Source organism: Ornithodoros turicata, chromosome 8 (assembly GCF_037126465.1).
Source record: "Ornithodoros turicata isolate Travis chromosome 8, ASM3712646v1, whole genome shotgun sequence".
NCBI lineage: Eukaryota > Metazoa > Arthropoda > Arachnida > Ixodida > Argasidae > Ornithodoros > Ornithodoros turicata.
This window is the reverse complement of record NC_088208.1, coordinates 26,075,502-26,094,294: the sequence shown is the minus strand read 5'-3', so window position 1 is coordinate 26,094,294 and position 18,793 is coordinate 26,075,502. Positions and strand designations below refer to the sequence as shown.

The 18,793-nt window shown below is 46.6% G+C and overlaps 1 long non-coding RNA gene across 1 annotated transcript in view; it reads right to left on the bottom strand.

Annotated features, from left to right (window-relative positions):
* Positions 1 to 14,507, bottom strand: part of LOC135366790 (uncharacterized) — a 304,126-nt gene extending 289,619 nt beyond the window's left edge. Inside the window, exon 1 of the long non-coding RNA XR_010414286.1 lies at positions 14,238 to 14,507. This is a non-coding gene — a long non-coding RNA (uncharacterized LOC135366790). The remainder of the gene's footprint in view (positions 1 to 14,237) is intronic.
* Between the last annotated feature and the right edge of the window lie 4,286 nt (positions 14,508 to 18,793).

Here is an 18,793-nt window from a genome sequence, read left to right as displayed (position 1 = left end):
TATGACCGTAAGCAACATTCGCCATGCAGTTACGGTCAGCGTAATGGATGATGGTGATGATGATGATGAGCATGGCGATGGCGGGGACGACGACAGAGAAAAAATGGCACAATATAGGAAACGGTGACGATATGTACGGTGAACAGGCGGGCCCGTGCGGCTTTCCTTTGCTTGCATCAAGATGCAGTTCAAACACTGCACTTTTTTTTCTTCTTTTTTCAGCATTTAACTTGTCTGCACACGACGCCACCAGGAGCAGAAAGGTACCTCATGACCCGGATTAAAAAGGGAGTCATAGTGTGTAAACTCACGAACGGTAATTTTCGCTGCGATAACGAGATTTGCGCACCCTGCTTCTTTCTCCTTGTGTGTCCTCAGCAGAAAGGACTGCCCGTTCCGCTGTACCTTCACCGTTCTGGACATACATACCATTCTCTTAATCTCGCCGTTCGAACCTTGCACGGAGAATGCTTGCTGACCACACGACATCCCGCAAATTATGGTTGCTCATATAGGCACTAGCCTGCCCGCTTCGTCGTGAATGAACGTTCCCTGAGAATGCTGATGGGCTGTAGCGGCTGCCACGTAAAGGGGACATACTGGTGGGGCGACAGCGAGAGAGAGACTGCAGGCAAATAAAGAGTCTGAAGCCGGCCTTACGGAATCTGAGGTTGATGGCGTCGCGGACCTTAAACGCAAGCTAAAAGAAAATGACATGTGCTGCATATCGTTGGGACTTGGAGGGAGATTCAATATTCCTTTAAGTTGACGTATCATGACGATCGTAAACGTGCATGAACCACACAGGTACAGAAGACGGCATCTCAAGCTCGGGCAAGGATCGCAGAGAGGGCAGCGCTCAATTCACGTCAGAGGATCGCGTGGTTTGAAGCAATCTGCCGGCCAGATCAACCACTTTGCGGCACAGACTCGGTATCGTATGGTATCTAATGTCTACGGTATGGTATCTACTGAACGGTATCTATTCCACTCTCATAGGTGTCGTATATCAAAAAACATTGTGCCCATCAAAAAATGCATAAAAACATGGTGCACATTTAAGAAAATTGTATAAAAACGTGGCGTACATTAAAAAACACATTTTATATGGTCACTTGTGCGCTATTTTGTAATCGTCATATCTACACATTCTTCCACCGCACATTTTCGCTCACGTACAAGCCAACGTAAGGCGCAAAGTTTTATCTCTGCATTTTCATTTTATCGTATAAATCGCAACGTATGTGCGTTACAGGCGCAAATTACTCACACACTAAATCATTCGAAGAAAAAGGGGGGAAGGCACTATAAAACCACCAGGAATAATGGCCAATTTCGTCTGTTCCTACAGTAACCCCACAAAGAGCTACAAATCGCTCTGCCCCTCGTGTGCACTTAACACAGCAGTCCGTCTCTTTGGCTCCCTCAGCTTTTCCTCCGCGATAGCCGCGAATCCCTCTTTCCCCCATCCACTAAAGCTCCCTGACTCCTCATGCCATTCTCCCACACTCATCGTAAAGCACGCAGGGAACCCCCGTCTTGAATCGCTAAGAACGGGATGTCCAGGTTGATGTGATTGAGGAGGAGGGGTTTTTCCGCGCGCAATATTAGTTATTTGCCGGCTCCTTCGCACACCTTATTCACACACAAGATGAGAGGCGCGTGACTCGATCTACCTCCTGAGATATGGTCGTTTGGAAGGACCGACTGCCAAATTGTGCGGGGAAACTGGGCTCTGTCAGGAAGCATATATAGCGACTGTTGAAAATGCTCGCGTGAAGTATCAACCAACAGCGGGTATACGGGAAACATCGCGCCATTCCTCGGGATTGCTTGTAGAGGAGGGAGGGGGGGGGAGAGAGAGAGACCAAGGAAGCCAAATGTACAGCTGTTGAGGGGTGTTTCTTTGATGGTCGGTCCGAAGAGAGGATCAACACAACCGCATTAATATGGGAGGCGAAGCACGAATACATTCGTTATGGCTGTTCTTACTTTCCTTGTGCGGTGTGAAGATAAAGCTCGGATAAAGTACTGCACTAGAAAAAAAAAAAAAGGAGTAATTTTAGTCCTTCTGGGGGGGCGTCGAAGATGAGCTCGAACTTGCGGAAACAAAACTAAAAGAAATGTATCGGGTGACGCTATCCGAATTGCCCTTATCTTGGGTTGCGTTTTCTGTTTCCTTTTCATCTTTTTCCAGGACGCAAGAGGTGATAGTGTACACCTTCGCCCGCTCACATTGGAGGCGAAGGAAAAACGCGTATCCGAAAATGGCGCAATGAACAAAATAAAGAAAAAATAATAATGGTGTTCTTTCAAGCTTTTTTTGCGGGCGATCTATGGAACGGCTTTTTGTTCTGAAAACGGTACCGATATCAGGTGACCGAAGGCACCAGATGTTCTCATTGGGACAACCTTGTAGCTTTTATACTTAAAAAGTTAATTAACTAATTGTAGGTAATTAGTCATTCGACGGTTGAGCAACAGATGGCCAAGAACGTCAGCCGGCCCAGAGATGATTGAAGTGAGAACAGAAAGTCTATAGCCCTTAGTTTTTTAATGAAAAATCTGTACCAAAAAAAAAGAAAAGACACGCTGTATATATACATATATGTTGGAACATATATCTACCACTAAGACATCTACCACCAAGGTTAGCCGAATGAATCGACCGCATGCATGACTTAGTCTTCGATGAAGTCCTGTGACGATCCCAACATCGTCCCAAGATGAGATCGTCTCATGGTTCGAACACCTCTGTTACAAGAATCAAGACGCCATACGGTACATACGTCTAACGCTTATCTGTAGTCGAACGAATCGACCACACAATTTAATCTCTGACGAAGTCGCCTTCGACAAGTACTTCGTCTTCTGGATCGTACACATCTGTTATAGGAATCATGACATAGTACGGTACATACGACTTACGCTTATCTGTGGTCGAATGTATTCAGCACGCGACAGCGACTTCGTCCTATAAGACGAACACATCTGCTACAGGAGTCAGGACGCACTGCAGTGCGTGCGACTATCCCCTTTGCTTACCTCACTGGCAAATGGTTTGCAGTGAAACAAATATTTCCCTTCCCACGCGAGCACTGCCAGACATACAAGATCGCCCTGCAATCCATTTCCTCCCACGTTCGCCGCTTTAGCGTACCTCTCCAGAGCAAAAGTTCTTTTTGGACGAGGTGATAAACTGGCGAGGCGAACGCGCAATCTTATCGCGGCCGGCTCGCGTAAACACGTCAGTAATCTCCGACCTCCGTGCTATTTTCAGACGGGTATCCGCGCACGAACACTAAAGAAGCGCGTTCCACGTTAACCTGCCATCCAGAGGCGGAATAAACCGTGGAATAAATTTCCAGAATCACTCCGGTCCTTCATTCCGCCGTGATTTAATAACTCCCGTAGCGTGCTACAGTAGGATAATTCGAAGGCTTGTTCCGGCTATGACCCGCAAAGGCTCTGGGAACTGAAACACCGAGGTCTTATTATCCGGAATCTCCCCGGGCGGGCAAACTCCAAACCTGGTGGTCTGCTTAATTTCATTACATTCGTGAGATTCCTGCGGCCTTTTCCGACGCTTACGCTTATGGCTCTCATTAACCTGACAACGCGCAGCTTCGTGCGGCCTGCACGAGAGGACTTAGAACAGACCTATGGTGGGAGCCGTTCACCTAAACTGTTTCCCTGCAGGGACATGATGGCGGTCTATAATATGACAGAATGAAATGCGTGGCGTCTCATTTTGTTATAAAACGCAGGGGGGGAAGTAGTGGGTGTGTATTATTTGACGTATCCTCGACTCGTATCTTCTGTTCAAGCATATACCTCTTTTTTTCTTTTTCTTTTTTTTCTTAGGGGCTTTTCCCCACTGTGTCCTCTGTTGTATGTCTGCCTGCTGACATTTACCCCCGAATTCATAAACGTGACTTAATTTGGACTCGACTTGTAGCTCCATTGGAAGGGTGCAAATGCACTTGAGAAGTCCCTTCCTCGGCGTGAAGCGTTCTTACGGAGCGAGCTTGACTTGACACGTGTGGCGAAAATTTCAAGTCGGCGCTCGGATTACCTTGGGCGCGACTTGGATAGTGCTCCAGTACGGCAACTTCCGGAACCACATGACACTCAGAATCTTGCCTTGGCTTGGCTTTACACGAGCTGTTGCGTCATCAATTTGTTTACAGGGCCTTTGCGCAAGTGTTGGTGGTGTGGAAGCACATATTATAAGTCCTGGCGCTAAGAAATGTCATGTTTTCATACTACAAATCAAATTTTAAGTGCAAAATTGTACGAAAATCTCGCTCTCCGACACAGTTAAATCTAGCAGGTGTCAACTTGACGAAGTAAGCCAGCGGGTTCATGAAGCATGCAAAACGTCTTGAGCGAAGACAGGTCCTGGCGCGGACTTGCACAAGTCCAGATGCGGCTTCAAGTCAAGTCACATCTGTGAATTCAGGGGTTACGTTCCTGTGGAAATAAATAAATAAATAAATTTTCAAAAAGTTGTAAATCATTCGTTGCGTTAGCGCGTAATACACTTGCCACCAGGAAGGGGAAAAACTGCCTAAAGCATAGTCGACCACGCGCCATTCTCACTGCAACACGTGTATTTTACGTGTGGCATCTCCTGTGAAGCGTGCTTTCACTGCACTGGCGCAGTGCATGCAGGAGAAGTAACCAACCACTATGTCTGTTTCAGGCTCTCTTAGCGATGAAACGTCTGATGTGCCAATAACATAATTGCAATTTAAAGACCATGCGCATTATTGTGTGCAAGTATACCTCTCACGTAGAATAAAAATAGTTCATAGATACAATCCCCTCAACGTCATCGCCGAAATAAAACTGCATTGTGTGTGTCACTGAAGCACATAAAAGGTAAACCTTCTGTTTATTGGCGTACCAGCTTACATCTAGTGGACTGCATCACATCAGGGTAAGTACCTCATGAAATGCAATCCACTGCATGAAAGCTTGTACGCTAATAAGCAGAAGCTTGACTTTTTATCTTTGTACAGTGCTGGAGAAAAGTTCACAGAACACGGACTTGCTTGTAGAACGGAAAACTTTACGGATTTGCAAACACGTGACTGGGTTACCTGGGCATATGTCTGTATGTACGCACGGTCCCATTCGCTGCTAGTTTGTCAAAGGAAGGAATGTGCCGGAACGTGTTTCCGTAAACTTCTGTCCAGCACTGTACCACCTGTGTTGACCGTACTCGACTGAAAGCTTCCGCATTCCCGGTTGACCAAAGAGAGCGAAGCGTAATTACTGTTCAACTACTTAACGTTATTTTATTAAAGCAAATTTCCTGAAGTTGCGAGATATTTCAAAACACCTTTACGAAGCTTACAACGAACACAAGAAATCTCGTACAACGAACGAAGTCTACGGAAATCGCGGATGCTCGTAATGATTTTTTTATTGCGTGTTAGCGCCGCGAAGCAACTGTGGCTATGAGCGGGGTAGAGACGTGGACAGATGGAGAGGGGACAGCAGGAAGGAGTGGGGGATAAAGGGGGTTAGTATGCGTCCTGGGCCGACTTCAAGGGGAACTGTGCCGACGTTCGTCTGGAAAGTCTTCGGAAAACCCAGGGAAAACCTCAGACGGCACAGCCGGCGGTAGGATTCGAACCCACCATCTCCTAGTCTTCAGCACGGCCTTCGCTACCACCAACGGGCGGGCGCCTTAGTGCACTCGGCCATGCCGCAGCTCTTCATGAACATCTCCAGTCCGTATATTTAGTGTATAATAAAATATTAGTTGCTTCGACAAAATTGATGCAATCAACGACGTACACGTCTTACAGAGGCAGCAACGGTGAATCTTCACGGAACAAAATCGAACCAAAACCACTTCATCAAAATGGCAGAATGGGCCTCTTGGTACATGACTGAATAAAACCGGAGCACAAAACACGGACAAGAACACACATAGACGACACTTGCTCCACTATCAACAGATTCTTTAATGGCAGCAATCCTTAGATAGGCCTCTCGGCAACCCCTATTTAAGGATTGCTGCCATTAAAGAATCTGTTGATAGTGGAGCAAGTGACGTCTATGTGTGTTCTTGTCCGTGTTTTGTGCTCCGGTTTTATTCAAAACCACTTTGACACGTTCCCCACCTTCCTGCCTTTCCGGTATCTCTTCTACAGCGTGTTTGCTCTAACGCGTGTAGAAAATTTATATTTAAAGGGAGCGATAAAAGAAAAGCAAGTGGTACGTTTCTGCTACTTGAATAAGAAACAGGTACAGCTTCACTAGTAGCACCTGTTTCCTAGTCAAGTTGCTGAAAAGTAGCGCTCGTTTGTCTTTTATCGCTCACTTTACATACAATATCTGGACACGTTAGAGCAAACACCCTGTATATTCTGCAATACGAAACTGCCAGACGCGAGCCACACTTTATTTTTTTTAGTGCGAAACGTAGCTCATTGCACCGTTCCGCGGGCTTCCATCAGTGGCTAAGCCCATCTCGTTTCTCACTCAATCAGTCCCGGAATAAGTTATCGTAACACCTTACTTGTAACGCGGCAAACACTGCAGATATCCTAATCGACGCGCTAAGAGCGTTGCAAAGAAAACAAAGCGCCCGTGTTGCCTTTGTTTACATTAAAGAACACGAGAATCGATATCCTATTTGTTTCCGCACAGAGTTCTTTCCGTCGACGTTGCAAGCGGGAGATCCTGCCGTGTATTGATCGTTTTTATCGTCCACGAGTAAATATTCGGCTCGTTTCCTTTACAATATTGATATACACTGCGCGTTAGGTCCACGTGGCTATTGTCTCAACTCTTGTGACAGCTATTATGCGAAAGGCTGGGTGTGAAAGTTTGTCCAGGTGCAACGTTGTATTATTATTCTGTGGTGGGGGGGGGGGGTGCATGTTATGGTATAGGCTGTGGTACCGGTAGTAATACTTATTCGCCATTGCTATCACACAAGAACTCTCGCTTTGTGGAGAAATAATTTAGAATAACACCGTGCTATGCGGTACGTACCACACATAGATCCGGAATTATTCAACAAGATTGTTTTATTACATTGCAGCTTGTGAAGATTTAGAAACTCTCAGCTCCCCTCCGCCACCCCCTTTTTTTAGATGTGCAATCTCACTAATATGCCCCCTGGTGACAAAAGCATATGAATTAGATTGATCATTTATTGTTGTTTTTTTTCTATTTTTAGTTGCGTACGTCAGTGCTGCAATAGTTCATCACATCCTACTTATGTGTGCGCGCGAGTGTTTGATGGGAAATTTCGAAATAAAAAACGTTGTCAAAGTACAGTGTAAGGCACACTATTCGAAATGTTAATAAAATACAGTGCGCAAAGGTTGCACTTTAGAACTAGATGCCAGTATGCACAGGCTGCTCTAAAAAGAAAACAATTTTTTTCATTTTTTACATGGGTCCCACTCACATTTTGGCCACTGCACAAGTGAGCTGCAGAACACGCGCTCTTCAAAGCTCAGCAAGAAAAGGAACCCCAGAACCGTCGAAAAAAAGAAAAACGCTGCCGACTCCCACTGAGAGCCTTCACATATTAACGGCTCACCATTTCGCTTCCAATATAACGGTCGCTTCTTTTGTCTTCATCGCCACCTATCGCCCTTTTCAACGAGATTAAATACCTCAATTGAACACCACGGTTCTTTTCTGCTCACCCATTTCGTTTTCCCTTTCCCAGCGATTTTCCTTTCGTTCTCAGCGATTTCTCTTTCCTGTGCAAGCCTCAGCCAATTCGTCGTCCCATTGAATTCTCGCTTCTGCACACTGCATTTCGTTCCTAGGTGTACGCTCTGCTAATTGCTTAGAAATATAGCGAGGCGGTAACTTCGAGAAACTCCTGAACCCTGATACTTTCGTTGTCGCTTGGAACGTCCTCGTTCGGCTAGGTCCCTAATATTCGGATTTCCTGATTACAGTGTGTCGCATGTAGCACACAAGTCTTTACGTTCGATAGGAGGTTGTCTCTGCGTGATAGTTGGGGTTCAAAACCAGTGGACTGTCCTAGGCTGTCCGTTTCGCCTTCAATATTTGGACGCGACCGTCATGTTACAACCGGTTTTCTTTCCACATATTCGATAGGACAGGAATCAATGTTGTTTTAACTTTGTTCTTCATCTTATCAGCGAAACAAGAAAAAGCGACTACAGACCTTATCGATCAGTCTCGTTTTCGCTCGTATCATAGGCACAACAGCCTCCATCTTCAGCGGGCGCTCAAGCGACAATATTGTCGATACGTACGCGCACATAGGCCTAGAATTAAATGTCAACAACCCTCTTCTACCTTTATGTCGAGCGATCAGCCAAGGCAAAAGGAACGGCACTCGTTCGCCGATACATTCGGATGATGTGTCATAAGTTGTATCTGCTACTAACAATTTTCGCTATGATGTCATGCTGTTCTGTTTTTTCACGTGACAGCTCGCAGCTCGCTGACATCAATGTTGCAACTGTATTCCTCCGTCGTAAGTGGAAATCGCTTCTTCGCGTGCCGTGAAAGTGTCAGGCCCGAGGCAGGCAAGAAGTCCTGTATCTGCTCGCTGTTGGGGCACAAAAAAGTGCTTATGATCTTCCTCGAGCATGTGATGAACGAATGAGTGTCCTAAGTGGACGATGTTGCTTCCTCGGGCTCCACGGTATCGATATTAGAATCAATATAGCCTTCCATGTCCATCGTGGATACGAAGAGAATATGTTCACGCGCCGTGTTCGTGCCAACAACTTTATTTCGCGGGTTGGCCGCACGGCGGCGCCAATCGTTTCTCAAATGGCGGATTGCGACTCGCGCCGACTGTTTGAGCGGACATAGCTTTTACTTCACGTGGAACTTCTCCTGCTTCAAAAGAGTGGCGCATAGCATAATTCTTTTCGAGTGCCACGCAAATGGCTCCATACGCTTCATCCTCGAAAACTGTTTAGCGAGAGAAGCTTTGAAAGATAGTCTTATTAATTTTACGTTTTCGGTATTTTCGTTTCTTTGGATGAAATCCCTGCATGAATGTGCGCGTGCGGACGACGTGTATCGCGCACGTGCCGAGTGAACGTCGTGACGTAACAGTTAAGAGCCAGTCAATCAAGACCGTGCTTCGGCGGCCGTTGCTATGGGGACGAGTCACCATGAGCTGCATGGGAGCCACAGAAGGCCCGTGTTTCAAAATCGTCCGCGGCGATTGGCTGAGAGCATGACCTTATATGTCCACGTGCGAAGGAGTCAGAGGAGGCGTTACGTAGGCCTTCTGAGTCTAAGCGGTGTATGTGTGTTTGGAGAGGGGGGGAGGCGTTAGTCCTTCTCACTATTTTGCTGACGTCACGAATATGAAGTGGCAGTCTTAATGAAGTTTATCGCTGCGCTGCATAATCACATAATCACTGCGCGTTTCTGTGGTGTAATTATTGTTAGACAGCTTTTCACATTGTACCTTTAATTGTACGTTTTATCCGATCCGCAGGACCAGGTGACACTCCAGTCGGACCTACATAACGTTTCTGCGTGGTCCCCCGCATGGCAGATGCAGCTTAACTGCTCCAAGTGCAAGGTACTACAATTTTCCCGTAAGCGCGACTTATTCCATTAAGACTACAAAATAGCAGGTGAGCCACTTGTCGTTAGTCATTCGTACAAGTATTTAGGCGTAACTTTCACATCAGACGTGATATGGTCAGCCCATATACATAACATAACCTCCGAAGCCAACAAAACCCTGGGTTACCTAAAGCGTAAACCTTCGCCTTTGCCCTTCTCATGTACACCAGAGGGCTTTTGAAGCCTTTGTTAGATCGAAGGTTCAATATATGCTTCTGCCATTTTGAGTCCCCACCAACATTACCTAAGCACTTCAATAGAGTTCATTCAGAACCAGAGCTGTGCGCTTCATGTCTTCGTCCTACTCGTGGGAGGTTAGCGTCTGCAGTCTGAAGTCGCACTTTAACATTCCTCTTCTCTCCATTAGACGTAGAATATATAAGTTATGTTTGCTTCATAAAATATACTACCATGCCACTATTCGCAACAAAACTACTGTCTTCTCCGGACTACGTTTCCGACCGCATAGGCCACACAAAGAAAATCAGGCAGGTTGCTTCACGTTCTGGTCTTCCATTTCCATTCGTGCATTCCCACCGCAATCAGAGATTGGAACGTCCTTCCAGATCATATTGTGAACCTGTCAGAGAGCGGGCAGTTCCGGAAGCAATCGTCTCGGCTTTTTATTCAGTGTGATTCTTAATATTTGTGTAATGTGGTGCTTCTTTTTATGTAATTCTGTGTCGGATTATTTTTTCCACCCCTCATGTAAAGCCCTCCGGCATTTGAGGTAAATAAATAAATAGACTTCTACGTTAATAGTTCCTTCCTCAACACGCGCAACGAATATGTAATGACGCTGTAAAATACCTTGATATCATGTGACTACGATTAGCCGTCCAATTCCCACAGCTGATAACTGTACATATGACAACATCGGCAAAAAGCAATTCATTCACACGTCGAAGACAAAAAGTCTGTGACAAACAAAACTAACTAACAAGACAAAAAAGAAGACTGTGATGTTATAGACATCGTGATGAGTTCTTATTGGATGAAACGAGTGGCCAAATGGGTTCAATAAACATAAGTAGGAACACCCGATGAAACTGATCAAACGAATGTTCTATGCGAGGATCCGAGTACCAGGGTTCGCACGCTTGCCCTGGTAGCAAGGTCCCCAGGTCCCCTCCGTGGGTCTTTTCGATACCTTCGATCTCCATTACCATTCCTGGGCTCAAGCGCAAGAGGGATCACGTTGCAGCACCCGTGTTGAAACAACTTGCGTTAGACATGATGCAGTGCCGTTATCCTTCGCACACTGCAGTATTCACAGATGGGTCGACCAACTTACACGGCTCCACTGCTGCCTTTACCATCCCGACTATGTCGTCGTGCCACGCATACCGCCTCTCGCACCGCACCTCATCTACGTCTGCGGAGTTGCATGCCATTTTGTTCTTCCTCAAGCACATTGCATCAGCCGCTATCAGCAGCTGGGTGATATACTGCGACTCCAAGGCAGCTCTCCAGTGTATAGCGAACATGGGTATTCGTGGATCACTTGCGCCTGTGGTGGTGGACATACTGGAGGAACTAAGCCGTCTTGAGATCAGCGGGCACTCTATCTACCTCCAGTGGGTTCCTGCCCACTGCGGCATCCGCGGCAATGAAGAGGCTGACGAGGCTGCAGCAGCTGCGTATCATTCCCGATCAAGCGTGCGGATTACCCTCCCCAAAGGCGACAGGCGAACCTTCCTAAATGATGTGGTGGGGCCTCTCGCACATGCGCAATGGTCTCGAGACGTTCCATCAAGAGTTCTGATGCGTGAAGTGGACCCTGACTTTGGCTTCACCATGCCTTCTCGTGTGCCTCGCCATTTTGCGTCGCTGATACACAGGCTTCGTCTTGGGGTTGCATTCACCCCCCATTTCAAGCATCTGATCGGCCGCTCTGACTCGATGCTCTGCTCTCGCTGTGCTGTTTTGGCGGACACCAAGCATGTGCTCCTCGACTGCCATCTATACACCTCCCAAAGAGCAGCTCTACAGTGTTGCCTGCAGTCGATCACGGCCGCACCACTCACATTGGCAACCATTCTCGGCCCTGGGTCTAACCAGACTGACCATCGTCAAGTTCTTGAGTATTTCAAGATGTTTCTCCGGGACACTGGTCTCCTTTCTACCCTATAATCTGCCTGCGTACCTGTGTGCTGTGTGTGTATTTTTGTGTGCTGTAGTTTTGCCTACCGTTGTGATGTCATACTGACTCCAGTGACTATCCCTATTTAGCATCGTTCATCACCTCATCATCAGGACACATCACATCCTTCCCCATTGTGCCTTGGGGTAGTGGGCCGCACCTTAAGTGGCGAATTTCCCCATTCATTATCATTAACTTATTTGTTGTTGTTGTTGTTGGTAGCAAGGTACCGAGGTTACCATACTTTGTAGAAGAAAGAAAAAGTGCCGTTTATTTTTTTTTCCTCCTTCCCCTCCCTTCCCCTCTTTTCCCTTATGGTTTCCCTGTGACGTTCCTACTCGCAAAGCCCGAACTGCACAGAAAGCAGCCGAGTTCCGAGAGATTTGTGCTTCGTTCCTTTCCGTTTTCCCCACCACCCTATAAAAGAAGAGAGCGTGTATATATATTATACCCTTTCCCTCGCGTGGCTACCATATTGTCTTTGGCCGAAAACGAGCAGGCTCCGAAATAAAGAAAAATGACGGCGCCGCCGTTCCCAGGCAGAATGCGTGTCATTCTTCAACCGATTCCCCCGAGTGAGGCCTCGTAGAATAATCCGGTCGTTTTCCGCAGACTTCAATTCTACAGCTGCTCACCACCTCGCGAGTCCGGTTGAAAACACCTCGATGAAGCCACTCAGCATCTGCGCGAAGCGCAGCCTATATAAACAATGGGCGCCGAAGGCTCAGAAGGCGGCCGCACATGTCTTCAGCAGAGCAGAGCGGAGATGAAATTGAGACGAACCGAACCGGCCGTTCGAGGTGCCGAGGTATAAGCGAAAACAACATTAATCCAGGATGGGTATAGAGGAAAGAGAAACGCTGGGACAGTGAAAAATTGAGCAAGTTTCGGCTGTATATAAAACATGGGTGCGCGATGCGCTGGCTGTATATGTTTGCCGTTTGTTTATTTGTACCATTGATATACGTATATGTATTCATACGACGAGAAAATGGTCAGCGTGCACTGTCTGTAACGCTGTGCAAGTGGGTCAGCTGTCAGCGCAGCTCACCAGTTTCCCCCTCTCTCTCCTGTGGAGAGACCTCACTGATCTCTCTCCCAAATAAGGAGGTAACAGTTCACTTCCACAGGATCGACATTGATCGACTGGGGGGTCACAGGGCAGACTTCAGAAAGAACTGTGCCAATATTGGTTTGGAAAGTCCTCCGGAAAAACCAGGGAAAACACGAGACAGCACAGCCGGTGCGGGAATTCGAACCCGCGTCACCTCCCAGTGTCGGCGTCGAAAGCGATCATCCTAACCACTACGCCACGGGAGCTGGTCATGAATGTATTTGTTTATATAGTTATTGTTCATAACGTTAAAGGCCCGCAAAGCGGGTATACAACAATTCGGTCGAGATGACCCCAGATTTCTTTGATTGCGGGAACTGATTTTGATAAATATAAAAATTATTCCGGTGAGGTGCGAAAGTTCGGCTTACGAGCCATTGATTTCACGTGGTTCCGTTCTGGAAAGTTGTGGTACAAAGCAGGATTCTGCGGAAGTATTGCCCCTGGCGGTGAAACTCCCCATTCATAATCACAGAATGAAGTTGTTTGATCTGCGAACGTGGCGACAGCAACAACACTACTTGTGAAAACAATCCGAGGGTTTACGTCGCGAGACAACTGTGTTGTGGAACTAGTTGTGGAGTAGTTGTGCATTATTGTGATTATAATAGTCATGTATTATTGTGTGTGGACAATTGAATCTCTGTGTGCAATAAGGGGATAAGTCGACTTATCCCTTTTTTACTATTTTTGCAGCAATGACATCTACATGCCAGTATGTACAGGTTGGGACAGAAGCTTCCGGAACACGTGAGCGGCGTATTTTTTCTTCGGTGCGACACCCTGGCGGCTGGCGGAAGCGGGTGAGTTCACTGTATCGGAGGGGTGGAAGGAAGCGCTGTTTGCGACACACAACGGTAGCTTCCACCTTCCACTTCGCAAACACAACCATACCGGGACTAGACCGGAACTACCGCTGTGTCTCTAGCATCACACGCTTCCGTCCCTCCGAAGCAGTGAACTCACCCGCTTCCGCCAGCCGCTAGGGTGTCGTACCAATGACAAAATACACCGCTCGCGTGTTCCGTAAACTTTTGTCCCAACCTGTACCTGCCAAAGAAAATTTAGGACTGTATTGCTATTTATTTGCCCGCTACAGGAGAGTAAGAAACTGGAAATACATGTGTGTGAATGGGACGGACAATCGGATCAGGCCCCTTTTCTCGGGTTATGATTTTTCTACTTATCCCCTTATCGCATACAGAGATTCAATTGTCCTGGTGTATGTACTGTCACAATTGTTTCGTTTTTTTTTTGTTTTTTTGTTTTTTTTGAGCTTCCACTCATGTAACGCCCCATCGGGGCCTTTGAGGAATGTCCATAAATAAATAAAATAAATGAAAACTACGGTCGAGGGCAAACTTCCGTACTCACCAGCACAAGGTCCATTCGTTCATATAGCCCACGAAGATGGCCGTTGTTAATTTATTTGCTGTACCAGTTCACGCCGTCGTCACCCCAGCCGACACTCAAATCTCTGACGACGCTACAGCGTCCTTCAGCATCACCACACATGTCACGCGCGCTCTGTCACACAACACGTCACGAAACTGGGACGGCAGCGATCATTAAAGAAGTCTCATTTGCTTCACGCCCGTAGGCTTCGAACCACACCAACCGAAACAGCACGCACTATGCCAGGACCTCCCGCCACCCAGCGTCTTTCACAATGTCGTTTGGTTCCCCCCCCCCCCGATTCTGTTCCTGCACTGAGCATGCGTGCTTATCAGCCAGTAGCACGAGATAGTAAAGCCACGTAGCGCGTCATAACCACGCGAAGACAAACGGGCGCAGACACTGTGGCGAAAGTTATTATCAGCTGATAAGAGAGTTGCCCAGACACCAGTGGTAAACACGAGAGCGTCTGAAAGAAACAGCATTGGAAACGGAGAGCGAAGAATAGTTATCTTTCTTTATCTTTTATAAGCATCTGCAACCGGGCGTCTTTGATTTCTCAAGTGATTTTGATAGGAAACATTCCAAATAAGTTCAGGTCAGACGAGCTATACCCAAGCAGCACAATGCACTGAAAGTCGAGTGCAATAGGGGTGGACGGTATGTGTCTTATCAATGTGCTTTAGTCTCACGAGTCTGTTCAAGGCCTTCCACCTACCCGTCCACCCCCATTGCACTGGACTTTCGGTACATTGTGCTGCTTGGGTAGGTGTTGATGGTATTTCCTTGGGCGGTGAGGCGATGGTATAGGGACAAGACTAAGACACTAAACACAAGTAGACAGCACTAGTCCTCGTAGAGTCCTAGTCCTGTCTACTTGTGTGTGTTCTTTTTTCTTTTTTGTATTGTTGACACTATTAGATGAGCCACAGAAGTGTTCTTGTTCCTAAAACCGCCTCCAGCTCAAGGAAATAATACTATCAACATTCATTACGCCAGCTTGCTCGCATTTTAATGCTTTGTTCAGGACTATAGGTGTTTTGCAACCATGTCAATGCACTGCCTCCTCCTCCTCCTTTCACTTGTTTACATAATGAACGTGCGAGACTGCGAAAACGTGAAAGTGCTGTTACGAGAGCACTTTGTTTTGCATCAGTTCTACGCAGAACCTATATAAATGACAGGGCTCAATGCTGTAGTGTTTGTTCGTGTATGTATTATGTTTATTTATTTCGCCCTTTTTATTTTATTTTCACTTTCTCTGTAAGTTTCGCGAAGCTTATTTGGTGACTCTAAGTATACACACCTTGGTCTTTCTTCCGGATCCGCACGGGATACCGAACGGCAGACATCAGGACTTCCCGTGCATACTGACTACAAAGAGCGAAACGCCATTTTGAAATGAAACTCAGTTTCATTCGCTCGGATCGCCAGAATTAATCAACCGCCGTATGCTATGCTACCTACCGAGGGCACTGACAATAGAGAAGCGGGAACAAGGCGCAGGTTAGTTCGAGAGCCTGGCTTATTGAAGACAGTGTGGGCTGGTAAAGGCTCTTACTTGTTACAGTAATGACGTGTCATCGCGGTGTCGTCGTCGCAGTGTCTTGACCCGTAACGTTGCGGTTGCGACATTTGGCACCTCCGTCAGACGATACTCAGTGACGCTACTCCAATCGCATACTAAGACATCCATATGACATCCGCAAGACATCCGCATGTTCCTCTTGTTACACACACGTACTTGTGTCCTTTAACAGAGCTCGCTACACCTATGGCAGCTAAACTAAGCAGTATAAGTCGGCTTATTCTACGTTGTCGGACCCGCCCTTCTCAAAAGAGAGCGCGCGGGAACACCATAGAGGTGCTGCGGGGAATACTGCTCATTATTTGTAATTAGACCTGCATAATGGGCGAAGCAGTGTTGCAGAGGCGTCCGTGACGCTGGGCAATTCATCAGAGCTGAGCGGCAACGGGATTAAGGCCTAATGCTGACAGATAGCAGATTTCGCAGCCATAGCGCACGTTGACGGATTACCGGAGGTCCCTGCATTTTGTCTCGTGTACGTGCTGCCGCCGTCGTTAGATACACGCTGCTAGAAAATCGCATTTGCGTAGATATGGACGTTTCAATTATATACGTATAGAGGATAATAAGCACACATGCGGGGTTTCTGTGAGGCTCGATCTACGAGGAAGCATGTACAAGGCAAGCATGTACAGCATATATGACGCTTGTACAGGTGTACATGATGTTCAGATACCCACATATGACAAATGTAACTTACGGATACTACATTACATTGTCATGCCATGTCTTCATAATATGATTATATATGATGATATAATCTGCGATTTATATTCTACTTTTTTTTTTCTCATCTGTTCACTTAACACACGCTCAAAAGCTGTAGACGGAGATTTTTTTAGTACCTTCCATACTGTTAGTACCCTCTGTTCCCGCGGAAGGCATGTTCAACTGAGTGCTCGCTTGTCCCATCAAACGTCATCGACTGCTGCAGAGTTTTACGAGATTCTACTGGAGCTTCGTCACATTGCTCCTTCTATACAATTGACCTCTCGTGGGTGATATTCATTTGACTCGCGGGCAAGCTTGCAAGGAATTCGCACTGCCTAGTACTCGCCTACGACGTCGTGCGCGAATATCACTCTGGTGTTTCAAGATGGCATGACATCGTTATGCAATGAATCCCAGCTCACGTATGCATTCCCGGAATAGAAGCTGCGGATGCTTTGGCTGTAAGAACACGCCTTGAAACGAGCAAGACCCCCTGTACACTTCACGGGGTCGGACACCAAAAGGACGCTTCGTAACATACGTCACGACGCCTGCAGACGCACATGGTTGGTTGACGCGGAGTCCAGCTTGCTAACCAGAGTCGACCCGAATTTACGCTTCTGTCTCTCGTGTCGCACGCCGCGTGCCATTGAATCATTGGTGCACCGCCTTTGGACTAGACGTCCTTTTCAGCCGTGCCCTATTGTTCAAGATGGGAAAGGTAAACTCGCCGAACTGCCCCACGTGCGATTAAGTGGCGAACACTGAACACATATTAATTAACTGCCCCAGATACAGTGTCCAACGTAATGACCTCAGAGCCACCTTGTAAATGCCTCAGAGTCACCTCGGGAAATGGCCGAGGGATCTTCGACAGCGCGCAACAGCTGCTTTAATGACAGTTCTTGTGGACATTGCAGCGCCTTTAACGTTTTCAACTTACTGATTGCTATTTTTGAGTATTTTGGAGTAGCCGGCTCCTGTGTTTTGTAGAAGCCACCATCTTCATAGTTTTCTTTCCTTACTCCAATTCCAACTCCAACTTACGAGCACATGAAGAGACAATGTGAGATATTTGTAACTTATATCCTACATTTTGTGTTTCTCACTTACTTGTTCACTTAACGTACGCTCAAAACCTGTAGACATAGTTCCCGAGTACGCTGTGGTATACCCTCCCTACCATTACTACCCTCTGCTGTTCCAGGAGGTAAAAACATGGATGTTCTGTACTGTAAACGTAGCACAGATGGCGATAATAAAAACATAAACATATTACTTCAGACCTGCTTCATACCCTTTTTACGTCCTTCCTTTTCTCCCAAGTCTGAAACCATCCGAGGTCCAGCAATTCAAATTAGCCCAAGCGAAGCTGCACTTTAACCTTTTCACTTCGTCACCTTGGAACATTCCTACACATTATAGCGTAAACTCCAGACCAGTGGAGTCACGTCGAGGCGATTATTCAAATGACTACCAGTCATTTACGAGTCGATACCTTTCTTCCCGCACATCCGCCGCTAAAGGAACAAACGGTTTCTTCACTACAAACGAATTTGCAGGGGCCGTGCCCCGAAACGAGGAAAAATGAATTAACATTATGCTTCATACGTGCCATAGAATCTGATTACCTCAACCCTGGGGACGTGGAGATGATGCTTCTATCTACTTGCCATATACTCTCGGATTACCTTTGGGGCCGGGTCCCAAGAAATCAATCGAGTAATTGAAGCGTTCAGGCACAAAATTCACGTTCAGTTTATTTTGTCGCTCCCCCGAAAAGAAAAGGGGAAGAAATAAGATGAAGGAAAAGGGAAAAGAGTTAGCGGTAGTACGACTTCCTAAACTCCAACTCTTTTTCGTCGTTCTTCCGTTCTTGTGGAAATAAAGTGAAAGACGAACAAAGAAGCTAGTAAAAAAAAGTAATCGCATTTTCTTCTTTTGTTCGAGACATCAATAATGCAACTTGTGCGTTGTATAATGCCGGTGTTATCGGGACCGCTCACAAGGTTTGAGTATTTTTTTTAGAAAAAATGAAAAGAACACTCCTGATAGAGAGTTATTTATGCGGTTGAGAAGACTGTTCTGAATCTTCGCATGCAGGATGGGTGACTTCGTTGTTGGATTGGATTGGATTCGTGTTGTATTATTCGTTCAACGTGACGCGTATGGAGCGTATTTTTAATGAAAGTAGTGTTCAGAAGCAGGAAGTGAAAGTTGAGAGATGGTGAACTCC